At 42.6% G+C, this 17,095-nt stretch overlaps 2 pseudogenes; one reads left to right on the top strand and one right to left on the bottom strand.

Moving 5' to 3' along the window:
- Positions 1-9,465: 9,465 nt before the first annotated feature.
- LOC119815351 lies at positions 9,466-10,389 on the bottom strand (annotated as a pseudogene).
- A 4,557-nt stretch (positions 10,390-14,946) lies between these two features.
- Positions 14,947-15,433, top strand: LOC119815350 (annotated as a pseudogene).
- The last annotated feature ends 1,662 nt before the right edge of the window (positions 15,434-17,095 follow it).

Below are 17,095 nucleotides of genomic sequence, written 5' to 3'. Positions count from 1 at the left end.
CACTAAATTGTAATTGGCTATCATTATCAGCCCAAAACATTTGTCCCAAGAAAAGTACAAAAATGGTCAGAACTCACTCTTTTCCCCGCTCAGCATTCCTAAGGTAGAAGTTTCTAACCAGACAGGGCAGGTCTTTGAATGTAAATAAGTAAAATGTGCATAGTAATGTCCACTAACTTCTAACTGCCAATGCAGTTTCAGACACACACACACACAAAAAAACATTAAGTGGCTCTTTCAAGAATCTACTGCCACCATCACCACCATCATTGTGATGGAAATGAAGGTGCACAGATGAGTATTGTCCCAGCTGCGGAAGAAGCACATTTCCAAGAAGAGGGCTGGCCACAGAGAAAACGCTGAGTCACTCTATTTGACTAAAAGAATACAGAATCAGTTTGACCAACATTGTATTCTGTCCTATGACATGACATAACTCCTGTCAGATGAGTTATGAAAAAGCCAAAACATGGGCTGAGTCCAAGCAAGGCTTCTAGGCTCCTAACAAACATAGGCTACCGAGCAGAGCCAGGCCAGGAGTGGTCAGTAGAGGAAAGAGAACAGGCTCCTCTGAGCAGAGATCACCTGATTCGCTAAGTTCATTGGGCAAGTCAACCAGCAGATTTCTGCAGAGAATACTGTCCTCTTGCAGGTAATAGCTTTTTGCTTTATAGTCTGATCCAAACTCCTTTATTCAACTTAAACACGAAGCCGGAGTCATTCTAGTTACACGCTTGTTCGAACACTCATTTTCCTTCTAAGTCAGTTCGGTTTTATTTGTTTTTGTTTTCAACAGGGTTTCACTAGATAGCTCTGGCTTACCTTGCATGGCCTTGAATCATAGAGATCCGCTGCCTGCCTGCCTCTTCCTTCCTAGCACTGAGCTCAAAGGCGTGTGCTCCTATGCCCAGGTTTTAAGTTCACCTTCTTATTTTGGTTAGGTCTTTACCTATGGAGAAGGACTACATTGCACTTTACCCTCAGTGAGCTCCCAAATTAGCACACAGCCAGTACTCAAAAACACCTTGTGACTAGCCAGCTGTGGTGACACAGGCCTTTAATCCCAGCCCTCGAGAGGCAGGTGGATATCCATGAGTTCAAGGCTAACTCAGGGAACAGAGTGAGTTCTAAACCAGCCAAGAAAATGTACTGATACTGATACCAGTCTAAAAATAAATACACACCCTCTGAGTCAGGTGCTTATAGAACCTGATATATGCTAAGCACTTAGACTAACATTATAAAGCCCTTCATTAAATTTTCACGTTATAAATAAATATTTTTTTCTGTTTTGCAAGTGAGGACACTGAGACTCTGAAGGAGAATGTAGAAAGTAACAAAGTTACTAGAAGGTTCTGTAAATTTGGAACTCATATTTAGTTAAGTCTCTACCCCTTTCAGGATGTTACACTGTATCAGGGCTTACATAGGCATCTGTCACCAACTGTCCAGAGGATATGAATGAGGGAGGGGAATCCATAGAAGCCAGCCACACAAAAACTCCTTAGAGAAGCCTGAAAGGGAACCGAGAGGACACAATGAGGTCATGAGTCACCTCCTTCCAGACAGAGGGTATGTGGGGAAGAGGAGTTCATCTTAAGCACAGAAGCCACATGTGACTTGGATTCTGAAATCAGCATTTAAAAAAGGTCATATTGTAACCATGTTTGAGCCACCAGAACTAAGCACCATCACCCGGAGGGATGAGGCAATGGGCATTTGCTCATTACAGTTCCAGAGGCAGCAAAGTTGAAGATCAAGGCATCAACTGATATTGAAAAAGGGGCTCTCTTCCTGAGCACACGTGGCAGGCAGGGTCTTCTCATGACCTTCCCTTGGTGTGTACACTAAGACTAAATCAGAAATCTAGGTCTCCCTCTGTTCTTTTATTTATTTTTGGTTTTTTTTTTTTTTTTTTTTTTTTTTTTTTTTTTTTTTTTTTTTTTTTTTTTTTTGAGACAGGGCTTCTCAGTGCAGCCCTGGCTATCCTGGAACTCGCTCTGTAGACTCGGTAGCCTCAAACTCATGGAGATCCACCTGCCTCTGCCTCCTGAGTGCTGGGATTAAAGGTGTGCACCACCACCACCCTGCAGTCTCCCTCTTCTTATCAAGAGTATGTAACCTCTCAGATTTGGCATTCCTTCATTTAACTTTACTTCCTAAAGCACTTATCTCCAAATAAAGTCACATTTGGAATTTGGTCTTCAACTCATTTATTTATAATTCAGTCCATTGTGATCAAATTTACTCACTTAAATTATCATATATATGTATACACACATACATATATACATATATATGTATTGAAAAGCTACATTAGACTGCTACTATATGGCTGTATATGCTCTAGCACTGGTTGAATGTCAGATGAAGCAGTGGCTTATTCCCGAATCATGATAGCTGATTATTCATGGTGGATAAGCAAGCAGTGTTTGTTTTAAACCCTGACAGGGCTGCACACTGTGGGGGAGCATCAGAGAAAGGGACCAACTCAGGTCTTTGTCTTCATACTCCCTCTGAGGCACAGACCACCGAGAAGGCTGTGGACACTCCACACTTGAGTAATACTTATCTTTAGGGTCCCTTGGTGTCTTTCATTGGTTGTTCCTGGGATAAAATACCCTGAGAAAAGCAACTTGAAGGAGACGGGCTTATTTTTGCTTACAGTTCAGCGGGATACGGCCCACTGCTGGCGGGACCTGAACGTCCGTAGGAATGGGAGACAACTGATCATAAGTATCTACGGGTCAGGAAGCAGAAAAAGTAAACAGGAAGTGGAGCTAGGAGATAAACCCTCAAGGCCCGCCCCCACCGACTCACTTCCTCCAGTGAGGCCCCATCAACTACAAACTGCTCGACCCTTCTAACAGCCAAATCCATGGGGTCCTGAGTGTTCAGGAAGAGGAGCCTGTGGGGGGTATTTTACAGTCAAACCTCCTGGCTTGTGTAGTTGACTTTAGGAAAGCTGACTGTGTCTTGTGTAGTAAGGAAGGAATATTGCTCAGCTCTATCGCAAAGACACCTGCAAGTCATCAAAGCCGAACAAATGCTGGGCTTAGACGCTAGCCCCAGAATTGGTCTCTGTTTTCTCTCAGTATCAGATAAAGCCATTTACTCAGAGACACTGTGTACGATTTCCCTACAAACTCGTTAGAGGTAAGAACTGTACACAGAAGAATGGAACTATTTCTTCATCTCATTCTGTTGTTAGCCTCGGTTTCTGTACTTGCTGAAAATACCGCGCTTCCGCGGGTAATTGCCGGGAGTCTGATTCCACGAAGGGCTTTTTTGGAAAAGGCGGTGCCGGTGGTCAATTAACTGACTCCCTAGCGGATGCCTCCCAGCTGGGTGAGCTGTTTTCAAAGCCACAAAACTGCTTATTAATCCCTTTAACAGAAAACAGAAAAAAGCATCAAGAATTAAAAGTATTGAGCAGCGTTTGGTGTTTTATGTCCATAATCTCAGGATTTAAGAGGCTGAAGTAGGAAGACTGTCTTGAGTTTAAAGCCAGTCTGAACTAGATAGTACAGTTGATTCCTGGCAGGCCTGGGTTACAGTGTGAAACTCTCTCAAAAAAAAAAAAAAAAGAAAAAAAAGAAAAAAAACCAAAGAACTAAAAGTAACCTTTTGTACCTGTTGTTAAATAATTATAGTTCTTTAGAAACTGCTGTACCTACAGAAAGCTAGAGACACTTTTATAGCCATTTTCTATACCAAACACACACACACACACACACACACACACACACGAGAGAGAGAGTTAGTTATGAGTCCATACAAAACCACACCTAGTTATTTAAAATTATTGAAAGTGTACTTAGCAGAGTATACTTGGCAATCAAAAGAGTAGAAGATATTCACATACTTAGCGAGTTTGCAGTCTTGCATCTGTTCACAACGGCCACCCATCACCACCACCACAGGCACCAAAGGGTTGGTCTGGGTCAGCAACAGGTCACCAGCTGCAAGGGCCTTATTTACAAAGTAGACCTCTTGGGTTCTGCACTCAGTGCAGAATTCAGCGCATCGTTAAGGATTATGAGAGACAGAAACCCGATGACCAGGCCCCACGGATAGGAGAGGAAGACTCTGAGGAGACCAGAGGACACGGCCAATCTCAGCACCATCCCCCTTTAATAACCACAGAACCACTCATCTCAGTGCGCAGGCACGGAGGGTCTTCCTCCCAGACCCTAATAGACCTTTAATATTTACGCCTTAGTTTTTACCTATTTTGGTCCCCCACAGCATAAAGGGCCTCGGATTGTCTTCCACCCTTTATTTATTTATTTTTGGTTTTTCAAGACACGGTTTCTCTGTAGTCTTTAGAGCCTGTCCTGGAACTAGCTCTTGTAGACCAGGCTGGCCTCGAACTCACAGAGATCCACCTGCCTCTTGTCTTCCACTCTTAACACAGAACCTGAGCAGTGTGAACTCGGAGTCAGCGTTCTGTGCCTGGCGTGTGCCCGCTCTCTCTGCCTCTGATTTAACCTGCATCATTAGTGATGCCCTGTTCAAAGGACCTGCCAGGCTTATTGTTCCCAGCCTCTTAAGCGTGGTCGCCTAACCACGCCAAAGTAGTATTGGAAAACGGAAGCACACATACCTTTCAGGAGGTTGAAAAGAAGGAAGGAACACAGGAGAGAAAGAGAAACTGTTTTGTCTTCTTTCCTTTGTTTTGCTAGGAAACCATAGAACTCTCTAGGGGAAAAAAAAAATCAAAGTCTCCCAGGTGTTGCTTGTGTAATCATGGTTGGGGGAGGAGGGAAGGTGGAACCCGGGGACAGAGATGTGTTACCCTGATGTCTCACCAGAGTCAGTTCGAAGGTCCTCCAAGGACAGACAGTCATAACACATCTCTCCTTTCTTCCATTCAAAATAAGCACCTACTCAGAAATCACATCTTGGCTCTAAGCCCCATCACACAGTCTCAGCTTCAAGCATTTAATATTAGCATCCAATTACTCTCTGTCTACTTTATACTCCAGTATAAATTCTGCAGTATATATGTATTTCTAATGGAAAATCTCAAAAGAAAATCAATTGTCTCAAGAGAAAACTAACCCATGTTTATAGCTGTGTCTAAGAAATGCATTAATCCCTAAATTACCACCCTCTAAAGATTATTTCCTGCCACTAGGACTCGGATATTATATTGTGAGTCATTAAAACCACTTCTCTGGCCAGCCCTGTTCATTTATGAATTATAGGGTAAAAAATAATATCTCATTCCTAATGACTTTGACTGCAAGGAAAGAAAACAAAATTATTGGCTAAACGAGCTTGCAGTCATCTGACAAAACCTTAAGCTGGTTCCAGAATGGGCTGCATTTGACCTGTGCTTGTATTAAGACAGTGTTGCACTCCTGAGTAAAATATGCATAACCGAAAGTGTGTTTTACTTTGTGAGTTATGGACCTGATGAAACTCAGAGCAGGTGAAAACCTCACCAGACTTTTCCAGAGTCAGTGACACTCTACAAAAAGCACACCCCCTTGGCCAAGTACTGTTTCTCTTTTGCAGTCAGGAGAAGATACAGTTTGCTGCTTTTGCCATGAAAGATGCTACAAAAGCACCAAGGAATATCAAACATGATTGACCAAGTTCAAAAGCAGTAAGTGCTTCAAACCAGGCAGAGGGAAATCCAGAGGCAAAGAATGTAGCCGAACACAGGGTTTTATTAAAAGGCTAAGGTGACCCAAACTGGCAATGCACCACAGTACAGAAAGTCACTAGGGCATACAAAGTAATTATACTGTATTAGTTCTAAGTTTTTTTTTTTTTTTCGAGACAGGGTTTCTCTGTGTAGCTTTGAAGCCTGTACTGGGACTCACTCTATAGACCAGGCTGGTCTCGAACTTACAGAGATTCACCTGCCCCTCCTGAGTGCTGGGATTAAAGACGTGTGCCACCACTGCCTGGCTATTTTTAAGTTTTAAGCATACTCTAACACAAATTTTAATCTATCAACTGACAGGATTTCTTGGTTAGTTGTGTATCTTGTTGCTATGACAAAATCTCTGATGTTCTAGATACTCTCCTGTTGCTGTGATAAACACACTGACCAAAACAGCTTGGAGGAAGAAATGGTTTACTTAGCTTGTACTTCCAGGGCACATTCTGTCATTGAGGGAAGTCAGAGCAGGAACTTCAAGCAGAAACCATGGGAACTCTGCTTGCTGGCTTACTTTGTCTAAGCTTATTATATAGCTCAGGACCACCTGCTTAGAAAATAATAATGTCACACTCAATCACGACAGTCAAGACAATCGCTCACAGACATGTCCACAGCCCAACCCAATAAAGACAATTCGTTAATTGAAATGTGATGTTAACGCTAACTCGGTCCACTGGCAAAAGCAACTGAAGAAAGGATTTATTCTGCATTATCATTTGAGGGGATAGATTCCATCATGGCAGAGAAAACATGGTCATAGGACTGGGAGGTGGCTGGTCATATTGCACACACTGGCTGGAAACAGAAAGGAAATAGGATGGGTGCTAACCCTACAAACCTCAACTACCCCAGTGAGTGACTTCCTCCAGGGACTCTCTACAACCTTCCCAAACAGTACACCAACTAGGGAAATAGTGTTTAGATGCATTTGCCTGTGGAGGACATTTCACATCCAAATCACTATGACTTCCAAAAACGTCACGGCATTGCTCGTAAAGATTACAGTCTAACTTTAAGGGTCTTTGGTGCATCGTTTACTTTGTGAGTCTGGCATTCTTTGTCCTTTCACACAGCTTTAACTAAGTAGACTTATTTCTTCCCAGGTTTCCTCAGCCTCATTAGTCAGGAGGATATAACCCCAAATTGGTTGCCTTTTCAAATGAACAAGTCACCTTTTAAAACTCTCTCCAGTTTTCTTATTAATTCCCAGCCAGCAAAACCCTTAATGTTTATGAATTATATTAATTTATTAGATCAGTGTATAGATATGCATATTAATTTGTAACATGTATTGTACTTAAAAAACACAACCCTATAGCTTAATGTTGCAAAGCACTGGAATACATACATAGAAGGATGATTAATTAAACCATGGTACACATACATTAGATAAACATGGAGTCATGAAAAAAGGATAAAGAAGACATTATGAGGTGAAATTGAGTGACATAACACCCACACAAGCACACACATCACACACCTACACACCTACCCATATGTATGTATATATATGTGCATATAGTAAATTTAAAAAGTAACATAAGAAATATATTAACTGTACTAATACTCTTCAACTGTGAATAAAATTCCCAACCAACACATTTAAAGTTTAAGATATTTTAAGTTCAAAATACATGTTAGACTGTAGGTGTAGCTTAGTGGTAGGAGACTTGCCTAGCATGCACAAGTCCTTAGGTTTGACCACTAGGAGTACCACCAAAAAAGAAAGAAAAGAAAAAAAAAAAGGAAAGACACAAGTAACCCACTGAATGTCATGTCTAAGAGGATATTGTAGACTGTCAAGTTTTCCCCATTTGGGATCATGGAACTGACTAGGAATTGTAACTACATGCTGCTACTCACTGTCACAAGTGAATATCTTACTAAGTGTCATTAATCTTGAAAAATATCAAAACACAAATTTTAAAGTAGTTTCCAGCACTACTGGTGAGGCCTGGATGCTGAGACTGGTGGTGGTGGTGGTGGGGTTGCTGGGATTGAGACACGGAGGCTTCTTTTCAGGTGGAAGAACAGCAACTTTTATTTTGTCCTGAGCTAAATCCTTTTATACCTCTACTGCTTCTGTGGAAAACCACTGGCCAGAAAGAACACAAACATCCCTGTCAATTACAGACCACAAGGACATTCTGCTGTGGTCACAGGGAGTGAGGGCAGCTAGATCACAACAGTTTCCTTCTGGATGCATATATAAAAGCATTATGGACATAGTGGTGCAGGAGGACCTCTGTGAGTTCAAGGCCAGTCTGCTCTATCCAGCAAGCTCCAGGACAGCTAAGTCTACATAGAGACCCTGCCTCAAAATCTAAACCCAAACAAAAACATTAGAAGTAGCATTCAAAACCTTTAAAAGAGAATCATAAGTTAGACAGTTGTAAGCCTGGATGGTGTCCTCATGTAAGACAAAGGGAAGAATATTCCTATTGCAGCCAAATAACTTTAACAAATTCAATACTCTATAGGACTGTAATAGTTGAGACTGTGATTGGAAACCCACTCACTTTGAAAGCCTTGAGCATCTAAGGGGCCACAGCAGCATGCTTTACTTTTATTTTCCTAAGTGTTCTAACATCTCCCTCAGCAACTACTGAATAAGCCAACCTTCTCCTAGAAAGATCCCTCAGAAGAAGCATCATTATTGCCTGGGTTCCATTACTTCAGGCTGACCGCAGCTGTTGTTCAATTAAGGTACTGTGAAACTGTAAAGACCTGTACGTTAGAAAAGACGCACTTCCTTAATTGAACAACAGCTGCGGTCAGCCTGAGGTAATGGAGCTAAGCCAAGACCAGTAGCCTTCCCTTGGCAAGCAGTAAAGGAGGATAAGCCATGATTTGCTCAGAGAGCGCCAAGGTCTGTTTCTAGGAGTTATGTGACCAGACAGGACACCCATTGCAAATGTTCAAAACACCGTTGGGTCAGAAGCAAGAAAGGCAACTGCAACCTGCCTTCAGGAGAAGAGAAACAAACAAACAAAAAAGCAAACACTCGCCCAAAATACATCTGGAAGATTTTCTAAATCTAACAGAAACTCCAGGGAAGGGTGGAGTAGAAAAAGCATTGGCTACTGAGGGAAGGGCTTGCTCCAAGCAAGAACTAAATGTAAGGAGAAGTCTGCGTGTTGCAGAAGGGTCAACATGGGCTGAAACTCAGAGTGAACTGGGGTAGCCTTGTGCGATGATGTAGACTCCAAGATGTGCCATTTCCAATGATGAGAATAGGGAGGCCAGCCACCAGGCAGACGAAAAAGACAATCTAGAGGAATGAGAGAAGCGTGTGAGTTCAGGACTTCCAGCAGATCCCTCCTGGAATATCCTCACATGAGTTTATTTCCAATCTGAATAGACTACTGTAGGTGACTATGACAGGCAAGTGTTTTTAAATGGAAATAATTTACTGTACTATTATTTCATTTATTATTACAGCAAATACTCTACTAGAAATGCAATTATTTTGCTACTGTTGTATTACTAATTGATTCACCAATATCATGGCACCCTTATTATTGCGTAGAGTATTTCTCATTCCCAGAACACAATTATATTTGCTATAACCTGAATTTGTACCTTTTGTTCTTTCTCTCTTTCACAAATGCCTTCTGTTGCTTGTTCAAGGAAAGCTATAGTTTTCTGATACATTTTTAAAAAGCCCTTTTATTCATATATATATATAATTTTTAATTGAGCTATATATTATTCTCCGTTCCCCTCTTTTCCTCCCTTCTTTCCCTCTATCTTACCCCATGACCTCCACACTCCCAATTTACTCAGGAGATCTTGTCTTTTTCTCCATTGTCAGAGATGGTCTGCTTCTCCCATACCATTTTTTTTTTTTTGCAATGGTATTGACTGCCAATGTGAAAGCTGACACAACATAGTATCTTCCTGGCTCCCTATGACTCTCACCCCAGAGTCTGGTGGAAAGTACTTGTCCAGAGCTGGGTTGATCACACTGGTGATCTCTTCAAATTTAAGCTTCGTATCCTCAGATCCAGGAAAGCCACCACCAATATCAAGAAAATACATGCTGAAACTAACTTCTGTTCCCATGTCAGAAACACAGCGGGCATCCGACAGGGTCTGTATGAAGGTCTCAGGATCAGTACATCCACTCCCCACATGGAAGCTGACACCAATGGCATCAATATTTAGCTCTTTTGCCCATTCCCAGAGAAGTCTACTGGTTTTGAGTGAGGCACCAAACTTAACACTGAGGCAACAAACTGCTTTGGAATCATCGGTGGCAAACCGCAAAAACAAGTTTGCCTTTGGGTGTGCTCTGGCGACCTTCATCAGCTGTAGAATGTCATCATCTGGACTCCATTGCTGGCAGCATCCTTGATTTCACACACTTGTTTACAAGGATTTGCATAGATAACCCTCTCCCTAGGCACCCGAGCCCCTGCACCAGTGGATTTCAGTCTTACTTGCACAATCAAAACCTGTCCCACTGGCAGCTAGGGTGTTCACTGTGACTCTGATGTCATTCCTTTTGACTGCATAAAAGGAGTGAGGTAGGAAAGAGCTTTAAGCCATCTTAGATGGTTCCTCAGAATGTCTCCCAGGTCTGCGATATAGAAAGCATCCTTGTCATCAGAGGAAGAAACTTCATTAATTTTTTGGTTCAAAATGTCCGTGGCTGTAAAACCTTTGTTGGGGATATGGCAGTCAAACGCTTCCTTCTGAAAGCTGTCCATGGTTTTTGATGTGCCTACAAAAAAGAAAAAAACCCTACAGATGGAATTAAATTATTGCCAGCTCCTCACAAGGCAAGCAATCCAGAAACTCTGAACGCTGTCAAAAGACTAAGTCAACATACTGCAGAAATTCTTACACATCCATATTTGTACTACAGCATCCAGGAAACAGAACCAGTGTAGGTGCCCATCGGCATGGGAATGGTTGGTCCATATACACGATGGAATCTTTGTCATCCATAAAGAAAGTATGATACAATCATGCATATTTGCTAGAAAATACATGAAAATGAAAATCGTTATGTTAGGTGAAATAAGCCAGACTCAAAATCAGGTACAGAACCTGGATCTCTGTCATACAGAGAGCCCGAGTTTAAATATGTGTGTTTGTGTGTGTGTTGAAACTAGAAAGGATCTCGTGGGGTGGAAGGGAAAGCCCATAAAGGGAGGGAGAAGGAGAATAATCAATATAAGGAAAGTGGAGTATCAGCTTGGGGAAGGCCTTCGCTCTCGCCTCAGGTAGGCTTTGATCCCGGAATCATTACTAGAGACACAAAACGTGCCCTGAGTCAGTGGCCTCCAGGATCTTGTCTCATTAGTCAAAGACCCAGATTCATAGACCATAGAGGGTGGTTTTATAATGAAGTATTTTATTATTGGAAGCTTAAGAAAAAGGAAAATGCTGAGCTTCTGTTCAAAAATCTTATAATTAAATCCATTATTTTATATGATAACTTAAAGTATTACTAGATAAAGGCTGACAAAGATGAAGAGAAAGAGGAAAACAAAACAAAAACAAAAAACTTAGACTTTTATGAACCATCAGATTCTTCTAAGAGGTCCCAGAGAAAACCCATTGATGCAGAGTAAGGCTTTCCTGAGAAAAGGATTCTTGGAGAAGTTTCATATATAAAAAGCAGGACAAAATCATTAGATGCTCTTAAAGAAAACCATCAGCAAGTCTGCTTGAAATCTACCCATAAATTCAACAAAAATGCTTTTCAACAATTTGACAGTGACTAATAAATGAGTGTTTATGATATGCTAAGTTTTTTTTTCTTTTTCTGGTTTTTCGAGACAGGGTTTCTCTGCAGCTTTTTTAGAGCCTGTCCTGGAACTAGCTCCTGTAGACCAGGCTGGCCTCGAACTCACAGAGATCCGCCTGCCTCTGCCTCCCGAGTGCTGGGATTAAAGGCGTGCGCCACCACCGCCCGGCTGATATGCTAAGTTTTTGACCTGTAATCTTGGCACCACTTAAATACATTTTATGCTTGTATATGACTTTAAAAAAAAACTATAAAAATCTCAGCATTCAGGCTTACTTGAGCAACACAAGCACATTCCTAGGTTAAATCTATATATGAGGTTCATTTATACAGCAAAACATCCTTAGACAGCTTTCTCCATAATCTCATTCTTAAAATGCAATTTTAATCCATTCCAATTAGTGATTTGATAGCATAACATCAATAATCCCACAAAACTCGCTCTAAATAATGTGCGTAGAACAACCTATTTAAATACAGTCTTTTTACAGTCTAGAGAGAGGGGTCCATAGCTAAGAGCACTTGCTGCTTTTACAAAGAACCTGAATTCAGGTCTCAGCACCTACTTGGTGGTTCTTAACCATCTGCCCCTTCAATTATAGGGCACCTGATATCTTCTGATGACCTTCTCAGGCACTGCATAACTATCAAAAATAATATAAGGGATTGGGAGAGATGGCTCAGCATCTAGGAGCATGGCTACTCTTCCAGAGGTTCTGAGTTCTACTCCCAGCAACCACATGGTGGCTCACAATCATTGAAGGGAATCTGATGCCCTCTTCTGGCATGCAGGCATACATGCTGATAAAGCACACATACCAAAGTAAATAAATAAATAACTTTTCGATACAAACCCAAATTTAGCTATTCTAAAAATTATTCTTCCAAAGTTTCCCTTTCTCAGATCACATCTACACAAAGTCCTGCCTGCTATTTGCAAGGTTTACTACCTGACATCATTTATTTCTGGTCAAGAGAAAGATGTGTGTGAATTAAAAACTTTGAGATAAAGCTTCATAACATATGATACTACCATGTTTACCTATTAATAAACCAGACAAATGAAAACCCTTCTGTGTCCCATCTCCGCTGGCACTGTGACCTGAGCCTGTGAGATCACTTGTGTGTTCCATCTCTGCTAGCACTGTGGCCTAAGTATGTGGTATCACATGACTAACTACTGTCTCTCAGGTCCAGACCCAAACTTCACAGTCTCTGCTTTAGAATGCAAGGGCTGAAAAGGCTAACCATAGTTTGACTTTCCCAACTCGGCCAGCAGGGGTCACCAAGGGACATAGAAAGGCTAGAGGAAGGCAAGGGTTTGCAGGCTCCTGGTTGCTTCAAGCTTCTTTCCAGTTTAGTTCCGCCCCGCGGCGATTCTTCTTCTTTTTTCTTCTTTCCCACTTGTTTTCCCTGTCAGATTCCATTTCGCTGGATTTCACCTCAGAGTTTCAGACTAGGAGTGTCCATAGCTGGGACACCAGCACCTGCTGACCACTCACTTCTCAGAGATCTGAGCGCAGCTCCGGGGCCCCTTGTTTGTCAATTCACCAGGGCAGTGGGGTCCACCCACTCTTCTGGGTTTGGATCACAGCCCCATGAACCCCTGAGTAGCTGAGGTGGCTCAGCTCTCTCCCTGTGGCACCGTCACTGGGACAGCTAACTGCTGTCCATGGCTCCTAGCTTGGAGTCATCTCTCTGCTGGTCTTGGCCATTTCCGTTCCTTAAGCGGAGCTCTCTCAGTAAAAGAGCAGACAGGCTTCTGAGTTCCTCTCTACACCCTTACTGATTTGAAAGAGTCTCAAGAAAAGGTTTTGTACTTAGGCTGGACCCAGACTCTCATGTGGAGCATAGTTCTGTCACCTAGTGTCACTATTCAGGGTTTAGATAAGAACCAAAGACTTGGAGGCCAGGAAGGATGGGCCTTGACAATCAGCTTTGAATTCCACCACCACTTACCTGATAACACAGCAGTTTTAAGAGCAGCATTACAATTGCCCCTTCTTAAGATTTACAATACCATACGAAAGGGTATATGGTATACAAAAGTGTCAGAGCTTCTTTGAGCCCATTAAGGGAAAGCTACGTCCTCCTGGTCAACAGAATGGAATCTAAGTTCTTCTTCTGACCTGGGGTGACCCTGGAGACAAACCCCTCAAACAGCACAGACACTTCTACTCCCCCTTCAGAGTTCATCCAACTTGGCCTGTCAGTCACCTGGCCAGGAGACCAGCCCTGGAGTAGGCAGAATCACCATACACCAGTCCATCCCAGAAGCCCCTCCCTCATTTAGTTGCTTGGATATCTTTACTGCAAAGCCTGCCCACCTTCCTGAGTTCTAACTCAAAAAAGCACAACTTTTCATCCCCATTCCTTTTCTTTCTTTGATACCTGCCCAATTCCTAAGTCCGCTTGCCTGGACATCTGGATGTCCCCATTCTTCCTCTAAAGACAGCACCGTCACTTCCTCTCCCCACCACTGAACCTACCTGCTGTCACTGACCCTAACTCAAGAAACCTGATTGTCTCTTTTCCATCTCTATCTCTTGTCAGCAGCTGATTGTACAGCTCGCTAACTCTGATCATTTTCATTCAAAATCTAATAAAATGATATTCAAGATTCCTCCTGTGTCCTTTTCAATGAAACTAAATACACAAAGGGACCCCCGATTCCTCAGTAATATCGTCATCTTTAGCCTTTCAATGTGAGGTTTCCTGATATATGGGTGTAGAAGGAACTGCGGGCTGTGTTCCTGCTGCCTGGCTCCCAGCTACCTGGCTAGCTTATTCCCCAAAATAACAACACACAAATTGTGTTCATTTAAACACTGCTTGGCTCATTAGCTTTAGCCTCTTACTGGCTAATTCTCACATCTTGATTAATCCATTTCTATTAATCTGTGTAGCACCACGAGGTGGTGGCTTACCGGGAAGATTTTAACCTGCATCATTCTTGGAGAGGAGAGCTATGGAGTCTGCCTCATTTCTCTTCTTCCCAGCATTCTGTTCTGTCTACTCCACCCACCTATGTTCTGACCTATCAGGCCAAGCAGTTTCTTTATTAATTAACCAATGAAAGCAACACATAGAAAGAAGACCCACCTACATCATATGGGTTATGGTGAAATATAACCATCTGCAGTATTTGTTGGGAGCTGGTTTCAGGACCGCACAGACACCAACTCCTTCCTGTGCTTAAGTCCATTGTGTAGAATATCACAGTAGTTTCATCTAGCCTGTGTGCCTCTTTCTTATTATTTAAATTATCTATAGCTGTTGCTTGTAAAATAGAACCCCTCAGAGTAAGAGACAGCCTGTGGGTGGGGAAATGACAGTTTCATATACTATAGAGAAACTCAGAGCAAGACCCACCCTGATCTCAACTCTATCAATCACGAATGTTATGTCTTCAAAAATGTGAACAAAATAAACCTCATGTATTTATAAAAATAGCAAGTTTTGGATATGTTATAGCAACATGAAATAGACTGAGACATGATTAGAGAACCAGATGACTTCTAAGGGGTTTAGTCATCAAGATGTCCTGAGTTCTCAGCCAGGGTCTTCCAACAGCTGGTATAGCGGATCCAGAAATCTTCTGTCAGTCATTACCAACAGTCTGGTCACCAGCAACCTGAATCCTAAACCTAGTGCCTCAGGGTTTGTGGAAAGGTGACCTCCAAAGCCAAGAGCTATGTGCTGAACCCCTGTAAAGACAGCAACAACCTGAGCCTCCACATCAACCCTTTTCAATGCTCATGGGGACACCAATGCCATTGTGAGCAGCAGCAAGCACAGCAGAGCCTGGGAGAGTGAGGAACCTGCCTTTCCCTTCCAGCCTGGGAGCATCATGGATGGGCGCTTCGGTTTCAGCTGTTACGACCTGACCATCAAGCTGCGAGATGGACCTCACGTTCCCCAGATACCTCAACACGGAGGTCATCAACAACATGGAAGCAGATGGTGACTTCGGGATCAAGTGCGTGGCCTATGCGTGAAGCCTGTCAACTGGCTTCCAGCCACCAATAGAGGCAGCTGCCTCTGCCCCCTATGAGCCCTGCAAAGTCAGTCCTGCATTTCTGTAGCTGCTCTATGCGATTCTGTAGGATGTGTAATTACAGTGCAAGCTAGAGCCACAGCGTTGCCAAGTCCAGCAGGAGAATTAGGACATTGGTTGAGAGGTGGAGACACGCTGAGATTTTGATGCGAAGGTTGAGCTGTGTCTGGGTTTTTTTGCTTGTTTTTTCTTTTGCTTTTTATGTCCCTAGTATTTGTCTTAAAAGCTCTAGAATTTAAATGTCTTCGTTAAAACAAATGAACAGACTATTAGTTTGATTTGTTTTTTGGATGGACAGGGATGGGCACTGCTTAGCAGTGATAGGCTGAAGTGGTGGGAATCGTGTACTGCGCATGCTCCGTGGATCCTACGAGAACCGCAGAAAGACAGTCTTTCCTGGCTATTCCATCACTTGCCAGCTGCATTGTGCCACTGGTGATTAGTTAGGTCAAGACTCGTCTCTCAGTTACTTTCTAAAATGAATGTATTTGCTCTAAATTCTGGATTTAGCTGGTGGGGATGAAGGAGACTGTCACCTTGTGACGAGATTGGAGCTGCTGACAGCAGCTCTGACAGAGCATTCCTAGGAAGACCTCATAACCGGAGCCTGAGATTTATCAACAGAATCCTGAGAAGCAGGAGTGTTGGCAGCTATGTTTATCTCAAGTGAGATATGCTAAAGTTAAGGGACCATTTCGGAATGATAGTGTAATCACTGCACAGGGTAGAAACCCCAGATGTCCTAAAATCCCATAGTTAGTGCCACCACTTCACGCCTCTGTACCTAAGAGCTTTCAGGTCCAGGACCCATCCTCTCATCTGAATGGCCACTTTCTTCAGGCTGAAAGCAGACATGACGGCAGCATCTCGTTCTGCTCATTTAGGTGTGAGTGGGGGGGGGGGGAAGAACGAGAGGAAGCCTTCGTCTCTGCTATTGTTTTCCCATAGAAATAGAAATTAAGAGAATTAAAGTGTAGTGCAGCCCAAGATAGGAAGGTTTCACACACTCACTCACACACACAGAAACACACCCACACCCACACAAACACACATGCGCAATTAAAGACAAAATACTTCCTAAGAGAAATCAAAATAACTTTTATTCACCTGCTCAAATTTTCTCCAAAAGGAAGGTGGTAAGGGAGCGGCAAAGCCGTGGGACCTGGAGACGGCCGCCCAGCACTGGGGTTTCTATTTGCACCCATTAAGTCGCATTAGTCACACGAACTAAGCTCTATGCAAGGTGTTGTATAATTAAGTCTTCTGGGTTGTAGCTGTTCCTCATTGGTTGTGTGAGTTAGCACAGGCATTTCTATAGAGTAGAGGAAGTTGGGTCATTAGCACAGTCACTTGATGTGGCCGTGTATATAGGCGAAGCCTTCTCCAGAAAACTTAGGGGTATTTTAAATTTTAGTAACGTGAGATGTTACAAATTTCAAATAAGCATCTGAATGTGCAGTGAGTTATGTTTCTATTTATGTAGTGCTAATTTTGAAATCCCTGTGACATGCACATGCATGAAGGAGCAGATCATGACCTGTTTTTCCTTCCCTCCCTTTCCATTTCTCTGCGCTGTTTATCAGTCCTGTCAACTCCTTGATTC

The sequence above is a fragment of the Arvicola amphibius genome, chromosome 5 (genome assembly GCF_903992535.2).
Source record: "Arvicola amphibius chromosome 5, mArvAmp1.2, whole genome shotgun sequence".
In the NCBI taxonomy this organism is placed as follows: domain Eukaryota; kingdom Metazoa; phylum Chordata; class Mammalia; order Rodentia; family Cricetidae; genus Arvicola; species Arvicola amphibius.
This window is presented reverse-complemented; position numbering and strand designations above follow the sequence as displayed.